The 23,956-nt window shown below is 44.6% G+C and overlaps 1 long non-coding RNA gene across 2 annotated transcripts in view; it reads right to left on the bottom strand.

The window, feature by feature from the left end:
• LOC138471923 (uncharacterized) overlaps positions 1-21,255 on the bottom strand; it is a 59,568-nt gene extending 38,313 nt beyond the window's left edge. Inside the window, exons 1-2 of one of the 2 annotated variants that reach the window (XR_011268532.1) lie at positions 21,052-21,255; positions 13,323-13,401 (exon numbers count right to left, since the gene is read on the bottom strand). This is a non-coding gene — a long non-coding RNA (uncharacterized lncRNA). The remainder of the gene's footprint in view (positions 1-13,322; positions 13,402-21,051) is intronic. The other variant, XR_011268533.1, reaches the window with a different exon arrangement.
• Between the last annotated feature and the right edge of the window lie 2,701 nt (positions 21,256-23,956).

Below are 23,956 nucleotides of genomic sequence, written 5' to 3'. Positions count from 1 at the left end.
CCCCGACCTTTGACACTGGGCCTGGCAAGCCTTCTCGAATCTTCCTTCGCCTTCAGCTTGTTTTGTTCTTCTGCGCCACACTTTCAACCCTTCCATTCACGGGGTCCAAATTTGCTAAAATGCATTGTAGAACATCCAGATTCTATACATTCCTATATATATATATATATATATATATATATATATATATATATATATATATATATATATATATATTGGCTGCAAAGCCTGCAGTCTATTCACTACGTAGCCATCCTCATGATTACTTTGTTTACTTGCATTACTGTGTCTGTACATTTGTGAAATGGCTTTGTATTTTCTATAGTGCTTCTCCGCACGTGCAATCTTTATTCCGCACCAGAAATGTTGCTCAATTTGCTATTTCACCATCAGTTTCTACAAGGTCTAGATTCTTTCTTAATTGGCATCTCTTCTGGGTGCGACATTTCTGCTTCTTGTGATATCACCAGTCTCCTCTTTCACTCATCTTCACACTTCTTCCGGAATTTCCTTCAGAAGACCGTCATTTCTTCGTGGATACATATAGGGTTTTCTCAATGGCTACCTTGTTTCAAGGACTCTTCGCGGAATAGGTACGATTATTGACTTTGCGCATGTCACAATTTCCGGCTGCCAACATATGGGCAAGATCGGGAGCGGGACTTCTGGTAGAGGTTTTTGGCTCCTCCTCTACACTCCCCCCTCTGGTTGATTTATCGTCCACTATCCCATCATTCTTCACATCTAGACATCCTTTTCTGAAGAAGTGCTTCTTTGGAGACCATGGGCCTCATTATAAGGGTGGTGCTCCCAGAATGAAGGGGGCCGGTACGGAACCGGCCCCCTTCATTCCGGGAGTGCCGATTACGAGCTTCCCATCGCGGGACCCGGATCGCATGCCTGGTAAAACCAGGCGTGCTTTCTGGGTCCCACGAGGGGAAGAGGGAGGCAATAATGGGCCACATGTAATCTGCCCGTTATTACCTCCCCCCATTCCCATTGAGCCATATGGGGGCTCAAATGGGGATGGGTTCCTGCAAGGCGGAATTACCGGGTCCTCCTATGTTGGAGTAATCCTGTAAGTCCCCATTGCAGGAACCCGGTAATGGAGCCCGGAACGGAGACAGCCATGGAGCTAATAGCTCCATGGCTACCACCATTCTCGTAATGAGACCCCATATCTTTATTACTCCCTTCAGGCATCCTGCTGATTTCACATGTTCATCAACACTCCAGGTCATACGACTACATTGTCCATTCGGGCTACATTAGGCCCATCTTCCCACATACTTCTTGTGGTTCTACGTATATAGGAACCTTATTCTCTTAGGTGCATGAATACTGGCTTTTACATAGTCTCTGATTTCTTCATCTGTCAGCTCTTTGGGTCCAAACCCAGACTCGACATCAATCAAGATCTTAATTCCTATTGCTTTCTTTGATGTCTTCTTGCACTGTGTGATTATTATTCTGATCACACAGAATCCAAACATGATCATCACCAACAAGGCTCCAAGAAACTTGAAGATATTCGCCATCCATTGTGGAACCCATGAGAAGATTGATGTCAACCAACTATAATCAGCAATGTCTTCCACTTTGTCTTCCATCTTGACATGCAAGTTCATGAGCATCGTTATGGTCTCTGTCAAGGTCCCATTTTCATCATTGTGAGAAGGTATGAATGTGCAACATGATTCTCCGATTTTGGCACAGACAGCTCCATCCATAGCTGTAATCATATCCAAGACATATCTATTCTGAAGAGTCATCAGTCGAACGGCTCTCGGCTGTTCCTTGATAGCATTTAATCCCTTTATGGTAGTGTTTTATCGTCTGCAGGAGCTCCCATCTGGTTATCTGTAACCATCTGGAATTTTCCATCATCTGGATCCCTGGCATGAAGATTGGTGTGAATATCACTGAAGTCTGGCTGAACAACCTGTGTTCTTACAGAATGTCATTGAAAGCTTGTATCGATTTAGCTGAGAATTAGTTCTCCCTTCTTGTTCGATTAAGGAATCCAACTGGCCTCCTCTTTCTCAAGTGAGGATCTGCTTTTGGAAATTCTCCAATGTTCAGGTCACTCTTTGGTATTACCAGTGGAACTGGAACATGGACAATGACTATGGAACACAGTTCTCCCCAGTCTCTGGGCAGCTTCATGTATGCTCTAAATCCACAGGCCCAGTAGTGGTCCATTATCACTAATGTTCCCTCCTTCATTCCTGGTACATCGAAGATTCGACCGCACTGCTGATTCTCTCCATCTTTTCTTGTGCCATTATTTCTGAAGCATAGCTCTGCACTAGCCAGAGGCACTATCTGCAATGGGCCTCCTTTGTCCTTGACCCATGTCAACAAATTTGCAAGCTTCGGCCATAGAGGTTTGCATCCTTTTTCACACGATCTATAACTGGTTTGTGATGTTCTGTTACTGCCACAGCTCTGCATACCACTATGCCTTCTTTGCCCCACATCTGCATCTGTCCTCTTTCCTTGCATTTTTGTATTTCTTCATCAGTATTTCCTTGGCAATTGAGCTTCTTATTATCTCCCATCTGATTCATGCTCCCTTCATTTCAGGCTGCTCATATCTTATCACATGATCTCTGGTGTGTGCTCTTGCCTTCAAATCTTGAGCATAATCATCTTCTTCTGGAGCTGAACATTCAGTCACCCATACCAAGTATGCAGTTCGACCCTGAAATTGGCAGAGTGCAAGGTGAGTCAGGCAATGAGCTATCTGGACGTCTATTTCTATAGCTATGAATATCTTGGACTTGCCCATAGCAAAAGGTAGGAGAGCACAATCAGACAACTCTTTCCTACCTCTTTCATGTGTTGATACCACATGTTGTTCCCAAAATGTGCTGTACTGTGTAGATAATTATTTAACTCATTATCATCTTCCTTTGTACTTCTCATGGGTCTCTTTCTTGCAAGGAGAATACGTGCATAATGCTCATGGAGTATATCAGTCATCATACTTCCTACAGGGGGAATCATAGGAACACTTGTCAGAGAAATAGGTGACCTTACACGTGTCACTTGTGTAAGGATAAACACACGTGGCCTTGGTCTCCTTGCAACATCTAACTCTGCATAGGTCACTGGAGTGGGGAGAATCAAAGGGACTCCTACCTTTTTGGGACCAGCAAGGTAAGCAACGTGTATTAGCAAAAACAGAGAAAACAATAATGGATGCTGTGCACACATATATTATGCACCAGTAAATGAGACCCCACCACTGGTGTCTCTCCACACGTTGTTGAGTCAGCTCACTTTATGGAACTGCATTATTCTTACTGGACCATATTGTGCCTGTGTACTATTTGTTAAGGAAAGAAAAAGCCTCTTTTAAGCAGACAGCCTTGTTAGAACCTCAGGTAGCTGCCGAGTTTGCTCAATTATCGCTGAAAGCAGTCTTCTAATCTCAGGGCCATTCTTAGGATACTGCACAAAAGTACATATGTCAGTGCTACGCCCAACAAGAGCAGGGTAAGCTCGGAGTATAAAAACAAAGACAGCGAGAACGAGTCTATGAACATTGACATCAGATAGGATCATGAATCTAGCCAAAGAGAAACTCAGTGAGGAATGAATCAGGGAACTGCTCCCTTTTCCAGTAGTCTTATATAAAATCAAGATCTGGCATTTTGTGCACACCAGCACTTTCTAAAAGTCCAAGTAAAAAGATTCCTGTGGCTCAAGAATGTTGATTTTACACTCCTGCTAAAATATCTATAAAGAGTGTCCGAGGCGAGCCACAGTCCAAATGCACACTTGAATTTATTTATTCAGCAATCTTATCGTCCTTCTTCCTCGTCATTGATCATGTCTGCATGTGCTGAACTGCTTCTTCTTGTCTTGCATCCAAATCAACGGTTGGGGTGTATCGGTCTCACAAGCATACGGCTTCACATTGCCCAGGTGAATCCAGGCGCGCCTTTCTTGGACCTTTACTGCTGAGGGAGTGACATTCTCGACAATGTATGGTCCACTAAAAGAGGGTTTGTGCCACTTCCTTGTGAAGTTGTGTACTAAAACGGGGTCTCCAACAAATAGCTTGGGTACAAATAGTAATTTTGTACATCCGGTTGCTGAATGGTCTTCATCTGTGTCCTGAGACCGACACCCCTTACGCTTGAGTTTATCTGAAATGACAGAGATACTAGCGGTCATACATATTATCTATACGCAAGTAGCTCATTTCCTAATAATTCTGCAGTTGTCTGGGCATCACTTCTACTTTTTCGATGGAGGGGACAGGGGCGTTCTCATTTGCCTTCCTGTCGCTAACTCATGGGGTGTGAGGTGGTGGTCCGACCCAGGCTGATTCCTTAATGCATATAATGCAAAGGGCAGGCAATACAGCCATCCCTTCTTCAATGTCAATTTGAGTTTAGCGATTCTTTCTTTAAGAAGACTGAGTATCTCACATATCCTGTTCGCTTGCGGGTGATGAGCAGAAGAAAAGATATGTTTTATACTAAGCAATAGGCTGATCTGTTCGAATACTTCATTAACAAAATGGGTGTGTACATGAACCAACTTCAATCCATGTCGAAAAGGGGCACGCCACCACTATCATCTACCTATATCCACTACATACTTGCAGCATGTCAACATAATCGATATGTAAATGCTAAAAGGGACCGTTCAGTCGAGGAATCCCTCCTCTGATAGTTCGCAGTGTGTGCCCAGTGGTAAACTTTTGACATACGATGCAATTTACTTCCTAAAAGACAACGGGCCTCATTACGACCTTGGCGTTAACCATGGCGCTATTAGCGCCATGGTTGACGCCAGTATTTTACCAACTCCGCCATGGTGAATAGCGGAATTACCGCCCCATTCCAAGGCTGGCGGGGTGGTAATTCCCCATTCACCATTGGCCCTTCCCCATTCCCATTGTTGCTCCCATAGGGCTCATTGGGAATGGGGAAGGCAGTAATTACGGTACCGCAAATTGCGGTACCGTAATTACCTCGAAAGTCCCTTTGTGAGTTCCTTCCTTAACAGCTGGTAAAACCAGCCGTTAAGGTCGGGACCTGCAAAGGGAACTCGTAATTAGGCGGTAAGGGTTTAACGGTGCCGACACCTTTTACGGTGCCGTTAACCCCTTACCGCCTTGTCGTAATGAGGCCCAACGTGTTCTAACAGGCTCGGTATGAACCAGTCCTCCGCAATAGCTGCTGCAAGGCTTTCCCTAGTTGCATGCGCAGGGTAGTGCAGCTGTTCAAGCGCTACCCTAAACAAGGCTACAGGCTTCACCGGCTTTCCAGTGTTGTCCTGTCACCACAATGCTGCAGAGGGGGATAAAGAACACCTGCTTCGCTTCCATAACTCTTCCTCCTCCTGCGGAGCACTACCCTGAACTTCCATCAACTGTGTTCTGGACAAAGGATTAAACTCTTCATTTACAATTATAATCGTTAACTACTTTTTCTTTTGCATCTGGAGTATCAAAACTTGCAATATCTGGGGAATATGCAACTCTTTTGGCCTCTTCGTCTGTGGCTTCGTTCCTGCATGAAATAAAATCATTTCTCTTAGTATGTGCTGTGCATTTAACTATTGCGATGGCTACTGGGAGTTGTAGTGCTTTAATAAGTCTGTCCTATTCTGTCCTATAATGCAGCGTGTTGCACTGGAGTGCCGTCTGCTCGGACTGGAGTGCCGTCCGCTCGGAGGTAGCCCCTCCTTTTCCAATGTGCTAGCTCTGTGTACACGGTTGACATCATGTAGGCGGAGTCACTGTACACTGTTTCTTCCAGCCCTGCAAGTTTCTCGAGCCTGACAATAAGTGCCACCAATTATGCAGCATGTGCCGAAAAGTGAGACGGTAGTCTTGCACTTGCTACCACTTCAAATTCCCCATTAGCTCTGTGCCTTACCAGAGCTGAACCTGAATGCCTTTCTCCATCCGTTTGATACATTTTTGATGACCCACCCAATAAAGAGAACCTCCCCCCTGCTAGAGCATTCTCCTTCACCCTTGGGATCTCGTCATAGAACTCCTCGTAATTAGAGCAATCATGCACATGCTCATTCTCTGTCACAGGTTCGGCTACAAACGTGTCAGGGTTCACTATTTTACACCTGACTATTTTGATTGCTGGATTCGATATAACTACCTCCTGCGTGTAAGCCCTGTGAGATGTCAGCGTACCCTTATGTTTCTCCAAAACAGCAAACAATGCATGTTCAACAAACACCCCATCACAATGCTTGTAGACTTCTCAGTGGCAAACGTGGCTGCTGCCAGCGATTGTTCACAAGGAAAGTGTCATAACTGGATCTAGAATCCCACTATAATATGCCAGAGATGTATAACCAAGTGTCCTCTGTGTAAGCACCGCTGTCATAACTGTCCCATTCATGTGCCAAAAACAGGAAGAACTCTTCAGAATAATTAGGAATTCCTAAAACTGGAGCTGTACAAATAGCTTTTTTCAATTCCTCAAACCCTCCCTCCATTTCCTCAGTCCACTCTATTTTTTCCTTGTTCACTTGGGCTTTCTTTAAAGCCTGCAAAAGGGGTCTTGTGTATGAACTATAATCAAATACCCATGCTCTAACATAGTTGCACAATCCCAGAAACTGCTGCATTTGCTTTATCTTGTACGTTTTTTGTGTTTTCATAATCGCTTCATCTCTTTCAGGTGTGACTTTCTTTCCTTCATGCAAGATTAACTCGCCTATGTACAACACCTCCTCCTGGCAATTTAGCAACTTCTCCATGTCTACTTTATATCCTTTGTCTGCTAGGATAGTCATTAACTGAAGTGAATCTCGCCTGCACTCATCTTCTGTCATGCTACAAACTAAAATGTCATCGATGTATTGCAGCACAACACTATTTTCTAATTTAATATTACCTAGGTCCATCTGCAGGGCTCTGTTAAAGATCGATGGGGACTCACAATACCCCTGCGGCAAACGAGTGCTGTTTAGCTTAGTCTGACGAAACGTGAATGACATAAGGTCTTGGGAGTCCTTATGCAACGGGATTGAGAAAAGCGCATTTTTCAAGTCAATCGCTGTGAAATATCGTGCCTTTGTGCCGATACTACATAAAATCGCAGCAGGATTCGGAACTAGAGGAAACTCTGCCTCTACAATCTGGTTAATTGGTCTCATGTCCTGAATTAATCTCCACAGCCCCCCTTTCGATTTCTTCACTGGATACACAGCAGCATTACACAGTGACTCTGACGTCACTAAGATACCCTGTTCCATCATGGTTGTTATAGTGTTAAAAATACCCTAATCCGCCTCTCGAGACATTGGGTACTATCTTGCTCAAGGTAAAATTGCTCCTGGTTTCAGCTTAATTTTAACTTCTCCCACCCCCTTCAATAGGCCTATGGCATAGGGACCAGTAGTCCATAAAGAGGTTGGCATTTTTTCCATGTCCTCATCAAGAAATTCTGGGCGCTGCCGCACTAGCGCCATTCACCTTGGGATTTCCCTTCTCTCTATTCTGATCCAATATGTAATACTCATCTTGAATAATACTTCATCGTCTGACCGATCATCTCTAAACATATCTTCGTCTGTGACATCAGTCAATCTATACCCTTCCCCAATGGCAATCACCATTCTTGATGGCCTGCCCTCATCATCGGTTCCTTCGAGCATGGCCGATTCCCGTCACACTAAGGCTGCCTGTAACTCTAGGGGATTCGTCTGTCCCCCCTCTTCGTCGATAGGTACATGTGGCCTGAACAAGAACTCATCAGGTATGCTCATAATCTTTCCCACTAATCCGGGTAGCCATGTCAACAAAATACGTACAATTAATTCAACTAGGGAATCCCACACTAATCACTGACAAGTGATTTCTCTACCTTATGGTGGGGGTTGTGTACACAAACATACTAAGAGAGGTACATAGAAACGATCAGCAGTTAGACCACAAAGTCAAAATTATCTCAAAAATACATTCACAATTTTATTAAGACTAGAATATAGAAAAATACAGTGCATACATATATAAAACAAGACTATAAAAACCCATTCATTAGTCTTCGTGACAAAAAAAAAACCTTAACAGAAGGCTGAGTATACATTGATCTCAATCAATGTTTAGAACATCATCCATGTTATGGTGTTCAAATTAACAAAAACGAATTTGTATTCATATATAGAAAGTCTGCTGATGCTAGGCTTTCAAACTCGACATGTTTCAGTCCTCAAAAATGATTATGGGACATTCTTCAGGAGGGCTGTCACGTTGTTTATGATTCTGATAAAAATTGATAAGTCTTCGCAATTGAAGTCTTAATCTTGCTCTGATTGGCGTAACTGCTGATAGAAGAAATTTAAAAATAAGGAATAAGTTTTCAATACTAAAATTCCTATGCCAAAATTATGTTAGCCATCTGTAAAGATGTTCTAGCAATTACCTTCTTCAGCGTGTGGGTTGAGTCCTTTACAGAACCAGTATCCTCAATTAATCAGGAAATGGCCAATATCAAAGAAAAGATTCCTTGTTGAACCTGTAAAGAAGTACCTTAATTAGAATCCAGAACTCAGTGTTCTGACGCAAAGAAACGACAGGGGCAGTGTTTGTGGATAAACTCTCTCCAAAATTACCTTCACAGTTTCACAGTGATTGTCATTAGATACCCACTATTGGTGTCTCTCAATATCCTCATAGGTTAGGCTGGCACAAGGTATTGCCTTCGGCGAGCTAAACATACGTATTAGAAAAAGCAACCACAAAATGTTGTTTTTAGGCACTCGACCAGGGTGAGGTGATAACTACCCTCTATTTACACTTGAATCGAGGTCTTCTGTAGCTACTCGCCCCTGCAGGCTTCTGTAAGGAAACCAGGGCAATGCTCCTCATTTCAACACAACTCTAGATGGGCTGGTATGTATCGAGTCTGGCTGGCTATCTCAATACTCCCGTGTGGTTTGACCTATAGCAAAAGGGAAGAGGAAGAAAAACGGGCAATCAAACCACTAACCTATTATTTCCAGTGTGTGATTACTATTTTCTTTTAAGGTGCTCAAAACTCTCCTTCCCAAAAGTAAGAGTCTGTAGAAAGTGCCTGCCATTATTGCTAACGGTTTTTACCTGAATTATTGAAAAATATCCCGCTCTCTCAATTAACTGTGCTTCTGTAGTTAGCCTAAATACTTGTGTTTACTCAGGCGGTGCAGCGCGCACTCAACGTATAGTGGAAAAGACAGTGCCATGATGAGAGTATTTAGTCCGGAGACAAAGTCCTTTCACTGTTTCTACCCCTCAAGAATACAGAAAGAAGCGATATCCACTGATAAGCCCTAAAAAAGGACTGCTTGTCTACCTCGTTTAGCATCAAAGCAAACTGGCAAAGATCACCATTCACGATGGCCTGCCCTCGTCATTGGTTCCTTTGAGCATGGCCGATTCCCCTCGCACTATGGCTGCCTTTAACTCTAGGGGAATCGTCTGTCCCCTCTCTTCCTCCATAGGTACCTGTGGCCTGAACAAGAACTCATCATGTATCCTCATAATCTTTCCCACTAAGGCGGGTAGTCATGTCAACAAAATGCATACCCCATGAAGAGAGACTTCTGGCCCTATTGACATCCCTCTAAGAGCTATTTGCCCTGTAAATGGCATTATAAATTCGCCCATGTTTAAATAATGTATCCCCAATAATGTACACACTATGCCTTTATCAGTAAAAGAAATCGTCATATTATTAATCTCGGTCCAAAATATTAACCAGTGTCTGCCTTCAATACAATAATGGAACAGATATGACACACCCTCCTATGGAGACTGGTAATTCATCAGCAAAAAAGAACTCTACTTGTAGCTCCAGAGAAGCCCTAAGCATTCATGGCATTGCCCGATAACAGATATTTTGCCGCTCTTATACATGAGCAATTTGCCCCACTATCTACTAAAAAAGAAAAAGATGTGCCTCCTATGGTAACATCAACCCTTGGTTCCTCTTGGGGGTTCGCTTTTACTGATAGTACTGAACACATCAAGTCACCCTGTGAGCTGTCCTATTGTGGGTACATGCTTATCCCATTACCTGTAAAAGGACTTCCTCCCACGACAGTGTCACCCCCTACTCTAGGTGTGAATAACTGTCCCGTGTTTGCACTCTGCTGTATCTGCATGGGTATGTGCTGTGACTGCCATTGCAGTGGATTCAATGGTGCTTGCAATGCCTGTTGAATTTGTGGCACTTGTGCTTGATACACTGTCTGATCTTGGGCAGACCCATCCCTATTTTGTGAGCTATATGCTGGAGGATAGGCTGTCCCTCGTCTTGAGAATTGCCCATTCTGTACATACCCTTGGCTCCCACATGTTCGCACAATGTGCCCTGTCATGCCATCTGTCTGACATATAGGAGGGGCTCTTCTGACTAGCCCCCCTTGATTAAAACCTCCTTGCACATTTTGAAACCCACCTTGGTTATTTTGAAACCCAGCCTGATTATTCTGAAAACCACCTCTTCCTCTGAAACCCATTTCTCTGCCTCGTGGCATGAACCCTCCTTGATCTGTTTGGCGTTGAATATTCGCCTGCGATGTACCCACTGCTTGCTGCATTCCCAGCCCTTCTCCGCTTGTGAGTACCACCCCTTCTATGGTGTACTTTTACTATTTCTTCTGAACTAACTTAGCCTCCTCAAGTCTCCTTGCATCTTCCTTCTTATTTTTCTCTTGTAACAATCGGCAGTGATGCGCGATAGTCAACTGTATCTCTGCCCATGCCTCTGCTTCCATTCCCACTAGTTTCTGGAGCTGTCTCTGTACCTGCTCTGGCAAACCCTGACACAAAATGTGGTCAAATACTTGCACTGATTTCAGTCCAACATTCCTGAATACTTTGAATGTAAGCAAGTGGATCTTCATCATCTTTAATTGCACCCATATCTGACGTATCAGGATACTGTACCCTACCCGGAGTGCTCTCCAAACGTATGCTCTGCAATTATTAAATGACACTCCGTCATCAGCTGTGTTCTGCACCTTGACACTTGTGTAACCTGCTCTCGTCCAAATGTCATCAGCCTTTTCCCCAAGAATAGCTGCTAAGAGACCTTGAATGTCCCCTATGGCTAAAGCATTTCCTCCTGTCATTTTTTCTAACTCATAGAAATGTTTTCTGTACCCGCAGTTAAACTAGGGAGTTTACATCTTAAATTATCCTTGTCCATCTGGGGCCAGGGGATATACTGCGGCCTGTCCCATCCTTTCTCCAATAAGGGGAACTGCGTGAACCCAAATCTGCAATCGGCTCCCATTGGCTGCCTTTCCAAAGTGGGGACAATGGTTCCTCTTTGCCTTCTACCTGGCAATGACCTCAATCTGTTCACATACAGTGGGGATTCCCCCCTCTCACTATGCTATCGTCCTTTAGGTCGCTCAGGGTACACCATGGGATCTGGCGTCCTATCTTTAGGTTGCTCTAGATCAGACCAGCTCACTTCCTTGTCTGTCTGCAGACATCCCTCTGGACTGCATGTACTTTCTCCCTCATCCCCACGGAGGGTTTCTCTGTCTTCGTCTGACATATCTAGTCACAAGCTAGTATGGCTTTCATCCTTCTCATCCCTATTTAAAGTCAGCATGTCTAAAGACAAGGCTCTATGCTTGAGACTAAACAGGCTTACATCCTTGTCTTGTGACTGGGCAACTATAGATCGATCTTCTTTTCCTCTACTTCCCGATTCACCTTTTGTGCTCATCTCCTGATAAGCTTTATCTATCCTATCTCTGATGCTTCCTATCCCAAAATTCCCATCTATGTTTACCCTAGATGGTCCCGGCATTGCTCCCTGCAATGGGAGAAACTCCTCTATGTCGCCCCATAATATTACTGGACTCCATCTATGCACTTCCTCTTCCTTTCATCTTTGCATTCTTGTGTCCCATAATCTCTGAGCCTCTTCCTCTTCTCTCTTCTTTTCTAACCTGTCTTGTTCTACGATTGCCCTCTGCCTGTTGTCATACTTCCTTTGCTCCTCTGCCCTTTCCTCCTTTCTTAACTGCTCCTCCTGATACATCTGTTCTCCTTTTTGTCTACTCTTCCTTTTATGCTCATCCTCTTTCAATCATTTATCTTTTTTCCCTGTCTTTTCTATCCTGTTCGTCTTGATCTTCCCCTTGCCTTACTTCCTCGAAACTCTTCCCATCGAGCTTGAGCAATATCTGTCCACCCATCCGTTCATTCTGTACGAGCGTAACTTTGTCAGCTTTATCCTTTTCTCCTTTCTATCTCTTAACCTCCCGTTCTATATCTAGAGTCACATTTGGTTGTTCACTTTTCTCCTCTTTGTCTTGCAAGACCTTAAAGGTCTCCTCTTTCCTTTAGCCTTTTCTGAGCTACCATCACTGCTGTAAGCAGGCGGTTCATGTATCGGATTGCTATATCCTGTCGCCGCCTTTTATTCCCTTATTGGGTACAATACTTCATCTTTTGCACTATTGCCATTTACTTCGGGTGAGGTAAGGGGAGCAGAATACCTCAGCACCTTCCTCCCTACACTGATTAAGCATCCAGTCCTCAGGAGGTGGATCTTCTCGTTCCTCGTGGTACATTTTCCAGAGTTCTAAACTAGCTATCCTTTTCTCCAATTTCCTCTTTGTGTATGCAGCGTGCAAGTATGTGGTCATGTGTTGCAAAACCACTTTTGATAGTGATTCCCTTTGCGGCTATGGCATGAATATTTTATCTGCTGTACCCTTGGCTCGTTCCGCACTATGCTGTTTGAACTTGGGTGAATGTTTGGCAGTTGTTTGCAAAGATACCTCAGTTGAGTAACATCCTCCATTATTGACTGTCGATACTTACCGTTAATTTATACAAAATACATTTCAGAAAAATAACAAATATGAGTGCGCACCACCCTCGCTGCTCCAAGCCTCTATTTTCTCAATTTACTCCAATCTACCTGTTCAGTCGGTGCCGACAATGACTAGAAAGATAGATAACAACTTTTCATCTCTATTCAACACAGCCTATCTTTGTCGCTGTTCAACACTTCACTTTTTCAATACATAAAATACACAGACAAGCTAGTCGACTTTTACATATATCTTGTCATGACACTCCTTTCCTCTCAGCCCCTAAAATACTCTGACTGGAGTTTTAATCATTTCCTCTCATAGACCTGTCTATGTGCCGCCTAAGTACCCATTTGGTACTGGAAATGACTCCTTCTAAATGCTTCTTGAGCTTAGGATTCTGGGCTCCTTTTTGATGCTCCTCGTCATACAATAACCAACCGCCGTTGCCTTATACTTTTACCACAATCCCCATTCCTCTATTTTGCCAGCCCCCGCAATCTACTCACCATTCGCCTTTCAGCAGCTGAACCCTTGGGATCATCTCCTCCTCCAATCAGCCATCATTGCCTTCGGTCCACTCAGCCCCTGTGGAAACAAGGAGGGATTTCGTGAAAGAGGGACCTGTCCCACCTGTATCGTCTTTTCTTGCAAGAGTTCTATATCGGCAGCTCTCCACAGGCAGCCTTGTGATCCTCCAGCTAAATGGCAGTGGACACCTGATATTCTGAAAATTCTAAAAGCCTACTGGGTCGATGGGTCTTTTTAATCATCTTCTCCTGCTACCAAGTGAACCAAAAGATCCTTTAAGATGAGGTAACAGTATCTGAGATGGTTGGGGATGAAGATATTACTCATACATCAATAATCAGACCGACTGGAAATTTGCCAAAGTCACAGCTGTTTATATAACACTTGTTAAAACAGGGAGTACAACGGGCATCAACGGACACCGTACAGCATTCTCACTCAAGCAATGCATGAAAAAACACAACTTTATAATAAAAATGTGTCATAAGTGACGTCATTCTTCATGGCAAAATAAGAAAACCTACTAGGGAATGTGATAGGCTTAAAGGGAACATCTAAGTATACTTTCTGTGGGTCTCTAAGAATAGGTGGACAACTAAGCCCACCCCAAGTGCAAGTCATCTTCTGTGTCCGACTAATGCACAATGTTCTATTGGCTTCTCAAACTATAGGGCTCCTTGCTACGTGGCCCTTTACATTTGGTTGGCACGCTTGTACCCTTCTGGAATATTCCACTTGCTAGCAGCATGCAAGCTGGTACCCCAGATGCTGGGGCGGTGGCCTGGTCATGCCTTCCCACCCAATTAGCCCAACATCCATCATCACTCCTGCGGTCTGCCATTCAATTAATGCGTTGGAACTCGGCCTTGCGAAGGCTCACTGTGCCTGAGAATGAAAGGGAGTGAAGGCATGGCCTTATCTTCTGGTCTCGGTGTAGCTTGCCCCAAAGTCTATTTTCATCTGACCATGTGACTAGAGACCACGTTTTGAGCTCCTTCGTTGTATTTAATACTATTCAAATGAAGGAACTTTGGCACCTCTATTGTTTTTCCGTTACACCTCGATCAGGAGCTCAGCTCAATTCATTCTATCTTTTCGAGTCGATAACCAGGCTCTCAGCGGCCCCAACTCTTGACATTGGGCCAGGCAAGCCTTCTCAAATCTTCCTTTGCCTTCAGCTTGTTTTATTCTGCTGCGCCACACTTCAACCCTTCCATTCATGGGGTCCAAATTTGCTAAAATGCGTCGTGGAACATCCAGATTCTATACATTCCAATATATATATATATATATATATATATATATATATATATATATATATGGCACTGCCTACAGTTTATTCACTACGTAGCCAGCCTCATGATTACTTTCTTCAGTGCATCTCTGCACGTGCAATGTTTATTCCGCACCTGAAATCTTGCTCAATTTGCTATTTTGCCATCAGTTTCTATAAGGTCTGTATTCTTTCTTCATTGGCATCTCTTCTGGGTGCGTCATTTCTGCTTCTTGTGACGTCACCAGTCTCCTCTTTAACTCATCTTCACACTTATCCCAGAACTTCCTTCAGAAGACTGTAATTTCTTTGTGGATTCATATATGGTTTTCTCAATGGATATCTTATTTCAAGGCCTCTTCGTGGTATAGGTACCATTATTGGCTTTGCGCATGTCGCAATTTCCGGCTGCCAACATATAGGCAATATGGGACGGGACTTCCGGTAGAGGTACTTGGCTCCTCTACACAGGGAATCTTCTAAATAGTTGTACAGGTTGTGCCCTCCACGCTCCTAAGCAAAACATCCTACAATTATGGAGCTTAAACTTTAAATAGCTTAAAACTAGACTTCATTGAATGATCCACCCACACATTTTTAACAAAATCCTCACAGTTATGAAGGGTCACCAGTACCATTTCCTATGGTTGTGCGTATTTTTTGGTTTGCCCCTGAGGCAAAGAATGAAAAGAATAAATGAGATACTGTTTATAATTGAGATACAGTCCTTCCAACTCTTGACAATAAATAAGACTGACGCAGGGAACAGAAATTCACTAAATCTCTTCCACTCCATCGAGAGTTCACTTCTCAGAGAAAACTGCTTACACATTTATCTTCAATTTTGACTGACTCAAGCTGGCTCATGTTACAATGGGCCTCATTACGAGGCTGGTGGTAGCTATGCAAGTAGTACAGGCACGGCTGCTGCCGGTATCCATTTTTTTCCGGCACCCACAAATGGGCAATTACCGGGGTATTCCGCCCCGCCGGACCCGGGTGATTCCCATTCCCATTGAGTCCAGCAGGCACGGTTCATTACCGTGCCAGTGCTACAGGCAAGGTGTGCTCGCGGGTGCCTTTCATACCACCAGGTCAGGCCTGGCGGTATGGAAGGCACCCGCGAGGACAGCTCAGAGTTTGCAGGTCCGGATACAGCGGTATCCGTTGTATCCGGACCGGCAACCTTGTAATGAGGCCCAATCTGGAAATCATTTATACTCAATTGAAATAAAAGTTATCCCTTTAACCTAAGAAAAATGCGTAATCAAAAGTGCCCCAAAGCTTAATTTTAAAAAAGTGGAGACATGAGACAACCCTGTTTACGGCCCTGTTGTAGTGCAATACCATATGATGTAATGCCATTTGATGACTCCGCTGCTTTATGCCACCATATAGTGTCGCTGATGATTGTATAAATAGCACGCACTGCGCCTGTTGCCTCAGTTCCGTTTTATGCATGCATAACATGCTCTTAGAACAGTTCGACTTGCCTGAGCAATTCTTTTTGACTAACGTCGTAATGCCTTTTTGTGATTAAATCACAATGTCTACGCTAAAGACAAGCTTCAAGAGATGTGTGGACTGTGATTCGAAGATGTCCATCACTGATCCACACAGGATTTGTCTGTGGTGCCACGGTGAAGTCATAGAATGCGGCTAATGTCAATCGATGACCAGTAAGGCCTTGAGGCATTGGAGGTCGAATATCATCCTAAGTCGGTCGGTTTCAAAATCTCTGCCGTCTACACCTTCAGCAAGAAAATCTTACAAAGGTAGGTGTTCAATCAGAGACAAGTATCCTCCAAGGCCAGCAGGGAATCAACTAAGGCATCGACACGTGCGCCGAAAGCCTGAGTCAGAAGGCCTTGCTGATGTCTTCTCGAGTGGCAGTGACAGTGTCGACCGCTGAGATCACATCGAAGCCAAAAGCTTTAGTTACTTCCGCCTCAAAGAAGTCGAAGTCGTAGGGACGTCGACCTCAGAGTCAACTTCGAGATTCAAACCCCAGTCAAAGATGAATTTCTTCAAATCCTTTGGGTCCATTTTCGAGGAAGATCAGCAGGAAGGTGATGTCATACCCTTTGGGTATGAACGTTTTGGAACACCTAATGTTCCAGAGGAATTGATTTTGGATCATTCTCGGGTTGAATTTGACACATCAGATGTGCACTCTCACCCAAATGCAGCCTATAGGACTGTCATGAACAAGGTGATTCAGTATTTGGGATGTGTTCATCCTGCAAAGGACATTTCCCACATCTTAGACAAAGGCTATCCTAAGGAGTCTGTTCTTCCTTTCCATACAGCACTAAAGAACCCAATTATTAACATATTGCAAAACCAGACACCACTCCAGCTGTTAATAAAGAGTTGGTGAAGAAGTACAGACCTTCTTCTGTGGACACTGATTTTCTCTCTAGGCATCCAACACCAGAGAGCTTAGTTGTACAGGTGGTAACTTCAACTTCAAAAGCCGCAGCTTATCAAACGATCCCTCCGGATAGGGACGGTAAGCGATATTACACCTTTGCAACAGGGTATTTTCTGCTGGAAGCATGGCATTAAAAGCCATTAACACATCTTGTGCAAGGGCAAAATACATTGCAGAATGTAATTGCCCAAGCTGCGGAAAACAGTCCTTAAGGTTAGTTGCAAGAAAGTTTTAATAACCTTATTAATGATGTAAAAGAGGCCTTCTGCCAATTCTTTCAATCAGGCCTAGGCGCGTCAGACTGCTTCGGTAGATGCATTGGGTCTAGCGTAGTGAAAAGGAGGTTTACTTGGCTGCGTAAGCCTGGCTATGCACTCTATTTTCAGTCAAGGGTCCTAAATATGCCCTTTAATGGATCCAATCTATTGGGCCCAAAGGCAGATGACAGTATAGAGAAGCTACAGGCTTCAAAGGCTGCAGCAAAATCTTTGGGAGCAGCCATTCGTCAGCCACAACAACACCAACCTTCACAGAGCTGGAGCGGGCGGTCCTTTCGCTATTACTCATCCTTTGGTCAGACAAGCCAGAAACAAGGGCAAAGAAAGTTTGCATGTGCCCCTAGAGGCTATGGAGGAAAAACTACTCAGGCAGCATCCTCTTTCTTGCCCTATGCCACAGACAGAGCCCCAAAACTTCTTTGACTACTTTGCTCACTGAAACCCACTGGGAAGCAGGTTGACCCAGCCTCTGCAAGAATGGCATCTTATAACTTCAGAGGCATTGGCACTACAGACAGTAGTCCATTTCTGCAACCAAACAAACCCCCAGATTGTCCCTGAAGCAATCAATCTCTTCGGGATCACGATCCTCTCCTCTTTCAGGAGATTTTCTCCATGTTGCAGAAAGGTGCTGTGGGGAAGGTACCTGTAGTGGAACAAAACCAGGGTTGGTTCTCCACCTATTTCCTGGCTCCCAAGAAAGACGTAGGACTGCAACCCATTGTGAACCTGAGATGCTTGAACAAGTTCTCAGGAAGGACAAATTCAAGATGGTCACTCTATTGCAGATCCCCCGGGCCTTCAGCTCCAGGACTGGATGGTGTCCCCCGATCTTCAGGATGCTTACTTTCATGTGCCTATACATTCCAGACACAGGAAGTACCTGAGGTTACCCATTGTCAGTTCTCGTTATCAATTTCAAGACCTGCCATTCGGGCTCACCTACCCTCCAAGGGTCTTTACCAAGTTGATGGCTGTGGTGGCAGCGAATCTAAGGAGGGGAGAGATTCACCTATTTCTCTACCTAGATGACTGGCTTATCAGAGCTCATTCTCCTGAACAGGCTCTAGAACACCTCGGCAGCACTTCCACTCCCTCCACAAACTGAGCTGCTCCCTCAATTTCAAGAAGTCCCAAGTGACACCTCCTCAGTAGCTTCAATTTATTGGAGCGGTCCTGGACTCTTCCGCAGGGAAGGCTTCACCTCTCGAGTTGAGGACTCAACATAGCTTGCAGATGGTATTAAAATTTTAGAACGGCCAACAGCTGCCGGCAGTCAACTTTCTGAGGTTTTTGGGCCTTATGGCATACTGCATTCTCCTGGTCCCAGAAGCCCGCCAAAGGATGAGGTCCCTCCAGTGGGCCCTCAAATCCCAATGGTCACAGTTCTCAGGGATAATGGCAGTCCTTCTCCAGGTCCAGAGCAAAGTCACACAGGATCTCCTTTGGTGAGCCTGCAAGGAGAACGTGATGATAAGGGAACCTTTTTGGCAACCCTGGCCAGAGATAATTCTAGTCACAGATGCTTCCCTCACGGGATGGGGAGCTCACATGAGTTATCTGACAATGAGTGGACATTGGTCCCCTGCAGAATCAAGACTAAACATGAACCTTTTAGAGCTGAAGGCGATCAGACTGGCACTGATGACCCTTTTGCCTTCCATCCATTGAAAAAATGTCCAAATAACTACAGACAGCATGGTGGCCTTGCATTACCTTAACAAGAGAGGAGGTGTAGGGTCATAACCACTGTGCAGGGAGGCAATGCAGATCTGGTTTTGGGCTCTACAAAACAGGATTTCTTTGTCAGCTATTCACCTCGCTGGCAAAGAAAATACAGTGGCAGATGCTCTGAGTAGGTAGAGCACACTCTCCCATGAGTGGGAGTTAGCTCAGGAAATCCTTGTAGAAATCTTAACCCTCTGAGGTACCCCTTCATGTCCAGTATCAACAGAAAATGCAACCTGTTCTGCTCCACTCAATTTCCTCAGAGATGCGTTCTGGAGCGTGCGTTTGTGGTGGACTGGGAATTTCCATTCCTGTACGTGTTCCCATCAGTCCTCTTCATCCCTCATGTCATCAGGAGGTTGAGGAAGTTTTGGAAACTAATGATCCTGATTGCCCCAGATTGGGCCAGGAGGATTTGGTACCTTCTAGACTGTCAGTACTCACTGCGACAAGGGCAGGAGGTAGACTGACTAGGTACTGCTGTGTTGTGCAACCCGGACCAGAACTGGCCCAAGTCTGCTCACTGAGGGTGATCTTTCCAATGATACACCCCTCTATTCATTGGAAATAAACAAGAACAGAGGAGAAAATCAATTGAAAAGAGCGGGAGAAGGCAAAAACCACCAGTGTGCCAGACTGCAGGAAAAGGAACAGGTTTTAGAATAAAGTCACTGGATCGAGTATGTTTGTTTGTTTGTTTGATTGTTTGTAAAAATGAAATATGTGACAGGAGCACTAACCTTACGAATCTAGCCACTGGTCTTCGTTTTTCTCTGAATGATGCAAGTCGAGTCTCCAACCTCGGTTCTCACCGCTGTGAAATACAAGTCGAGAATTTTACACAATATCTATGACCTCAATTAAGGAACGGAGTCTGGGTCAAACATGTGTTAAAAAGAACTTGGCTTCTTATAGTGGGTATACCCCCATGTCTGACCTACGTTTCTGACTTGAAGAATTGGCTCAAATGTCACTGTGTCTCTCTCTGTTGGGGCAGTCTGTTTATTTCTTTTTCTGCATGTAGATGCAGTCAGGCTCGTTCCTTCTCTCTCTCTTTATCTGTCTCTTTACCTCTTTTCTTAGCGTATTCTTGTGGCCTTTCCTCTCTTTGTCTGTCTGTGTCAATGCACTCTGATACATCTGGGCTTTCACTGTCAATATAGTCCTGCTGTCTCTCTCTCCCTATCCACCTTCCTCTTTCAGTCTCTCTCCCAATTTCTCCCGCTTTGCCTGACTCTCACTCTCTTGCCCCGTTCTCAGGGGATTTTTGGAGTTTCCTTTTCTAGTTCCAAAGCGTTGTTTCCTAGGGGCGTCATAAGTGGAGCAATAGAGGAAAGCGCTCGGTCCTCTTTCGTCATTATTTGAGCTCCCGTTTCTGTAGCATCCACATCTGCATCCTCTAATTGTTTACCTGCCGCACACCCTTTTCTTTCGGGGGGCTGTACTGACAGGGTTGATTTTGAATTTGTAAAGTCTGTGCGCTGTCTTCCAGCGTGATCCCTCCTTGGATGCGTTTTCTTTCAGACGAAAGTTTCCTTATGTTGGATAAAGAGGGCGTGGCTTCCACTTTCTCCGTTGCATCGGCTGCTGTCATCAGAGGGTTGTCATTTGGAATTTCGCCTGCATGTTTATTACAAGTTTTCTGAGCCAACTCAGCACTTTCCAATGCAGTAGTTCAAGTCTGCTCATTCTGTCGTATCGGTATACAGCCGTTGTACAGGGGCTGTTTTTCCTTCAGAATCAACATCGCTTGGGGTAAATACTAAGTCCTATGGCACTCCCTTCTCTTGGGTGCTCGGGGGCTCCAAGTATACTGCCCCTCACCATTTGCACATTTCCGACTCCATTGATATTAAACCCGAGGGTTTTTGGCATGTTAAATGTCTTGCAGGGGAGTACTCGCAGGGTACAAACAGCAGCTGCAACTGTGTAAGCAGTCTATTGCCAACAGGGAGGGCTGATGGGGTCGGCAATGATTGTAGTCTTTGCCTTACCTGATTTTTTTGTTCGGGTCCCAGCCATCTTTTTTTCTCTCGTCGGTTCCCCCGACATCGCCGATGTTATTTCCGTCATCATTTGGCTTCGTCGGCGTGCAGCTCCTCTATTGCGCGATCACCTGCAAACTCCCGGGAACACCAGGAAACACCACTTATGCACCACTTATGCTCAGCTACCGCGGGGAGTGTGCTTTTGAGTGGTAAGGCATTCACATGGCCTGTCACATGGCCACCAGCAGCTCCTCCTCGAATTAAAGAGCCAGTAACTTCTTTCCAATCAGAGTAGCTTGGAACACCAGGAAACACCACTTACGCACCACTTACGCTCTGCTACCGCGGGGAGGGTGCTTTTGAGTGGTAAGGCAGTCACACGGCCAGTCACACGGCCACCAGCAGCTCCACCTTGAATTAAAGAGCTGTTAACTTCTTTCCAAGAAGAGTAGCGTGGAACACCAGGAAACACCACTTACGCACCACTTCCCACTTTTGGCAACATAAGACTGACTAGGGTGCTTTGTGTTAAGCAAACATCTCTTTGATAACAGGGTTGTGTATTGGAATCATTGAGTACATAATTTACCCTGGACTCTTTTGGACTTTTTTGAACAGCCACAGCATTTGGATGTGAGGAAGATAGCAATATAGATCAGTGTGTTGTGTGCCTGATGCAGAGATGTTTTAGTGGCTTTTAGGTCATAGATTTGAAGTTTGAGACGGCAGACTTGGTGTTTCATTCTTCTTAAGTATATAAGACATTTTATATATAAGAAATATATAAAATGACTGGCAAAAAGTACCTGTACTCTGCACAAGTTCTGTAAACAGACAAGATAATACTCTCATCATTTGTTGAAAACCAATGATCTAGTAGCTCGCTGTTCTGAATCGCTTATCGCTTGATATGCTTTGCACTCTGAAGTAAACTGCACTGAGAATGGCGCAAGGCTGACTGACGTATACCGCAGCAGACGTGGAGGGGAGGCGATAGTTGGCATGCTGCAGCATACTGGGATCTTCTGTGCGCTCTCCCCACCGTCGCCACCCAGTGAAAATATCTCAGAACCAGTGCATCCTAGGGCCTTGAAATGTGGTTTTCAAGGTCCTATTCAAGTCATGTTCCTTCCGCCGAGACGCTTAAAACTTGCTCTGTCCGGTCCTTCTATGACCACCGATCAATGCAACTGTCTCATGTGTGAAGGGGCTGAACTCCGGGTAAAGTGGTGCGGTGTCCAAAAGTCATGTAGCCAGTAATGTCCGTATGGTCCTAAAAGGTAACTATGCAAAATTTGGTGCAGATTGGTGAAATGGTGTAGAATTGTATGAGGAACAAACTAACAGATTTTCTGCTTTTTATATATATATATATATATATATATATATATATATATATATATATATATATATATATATATATATATATATGTATATATATATTTATATATATATATATATAAGATTACAATTTATTGGGGAAATAATAATACTTGTTCATGAAATGCAGATACTTGCCGTCTGTTTATCATGGAAACACAATAAAAAAATTTACACTTGCAAAATGCTTTCTTTCCATAAACTACCATCTGCTAGATCACAATTCCACATGCTCCAGGGAAAAAGGAAGCCGTGACGAATCAACTTCCGGGGCACCAGTGGTGCAGGGATGAATATCGGTTTCTAAACCATCAATCAACCCCACACCTCTAGTACACCAGAACGGATCTGAACAGATTGGAATACAAGTGAATTCTAAGTCCTCCTTGTCCAATTATGGTAACGTGGACGGAACGACAGGCTTATCTCCACAAGGTCGTGGATCGTTGGTTAGTTGCAACACAGCGAAAATAGAATTGTTACCCAATGATAAAAGGGACTGTCCAGTCAAGGTTGTATAAAAACAGCTACTTCATTATTACTACAACAGACAGTTTTAGTACACTACAATTACAAACCACACTGTAAAGGAACACAGAGGACAGACAGTTTCACAAAGTAAAGGGATGCACTCTGGATACTGACAGGAGGGTAATTGGTAAAGCAATCAGTTTTACTGTTTAAGGTTATTTGGTTTCAACACCAAAGGGGAAAGGGTTGTAACTGTCTATAGGGGCCTTCAGAGAAGGACCAGGGAGGCAGAACCACAATGTACCTGGTGCTTAAGAAGTTTTTGGTGCTCAACAGCGTCGAGGCAGTTCCAAGACGCTTTGCATCCCGTCAGACAGAGTTAGTGGCAGGAGACAGCTGCAGGTACCAGGCAGCAGGCAGTTTGGCAAGCAAGGCTGGACGGACGCCTGCAGGCAGTGCGGCGTGGCGGCTCAGGGCCAATAATCGTTGTCTCTGTGCTGGTTGGTGGATCTGGAATGCTGGTCGAGGCGTCTTGGATGCCTCTGGTGACTGCGGCGTGACAACAGTCAGCAGTGCAGCCGGATGCAGTTTGAGCACTTAAAAATTTCCTTGAAAAGATGGACGCTGGATGATGCGTATGTAGCACTCCTCCTAGCTTCTTCGCAGGGCCCGTGTTCTTTCAAGGCGGACGGCCCAAGCTCAGGAGGGTGTTAGCAGGCAACGGCTTTGTCCTTTGTCCAGAGAATCTCCGTCACTTCCCACCTAGGAAGCTTTATGTCAGAAACTAGCAGGGCACGCTGTGTGCTGGCTGGGTACCGGTTCTGGAGCTGCTGGATGTGTCCCCTGAGTCCGGCATCTCCATCTGTTCCCTGGGAGATGTTTAAGGGAGGGATCTTGCTTCCCTCTTGGGACTCCCAGCCTTCCTTCACTGGCGGAAGAAGTAAGGTAGACTGCACCTTAAGCTCAGGTCCAAATGAGGTCTTCTTCTTACACCTTGCAAAGTCTTCAGATGACCTACTAAGCCAAATGGGCCCCAGTGATTGGTGTAAGCTAAGCCTAC

The sequence above is a fragment of the Ambystoma mexicanum genome, chromosome 8 (genome assembly GCF_040938575.1).
Source record: "Ambystoma mexicanum isolate Mex_15411 chromosome 8, UKY_AmexF1_1, whole genome shotgun sequence".
Taxonomy (NCBI): domain Eukaryota; kingdom Metazoa; phylum Chordata; class Amphibia; order Caudata; family Ambystomatidae; genus Ambystoma; species Ambystoma mexicanum.
This window is presented reverse-complemented; position numbering and strand designations above follow the sequence as displayed.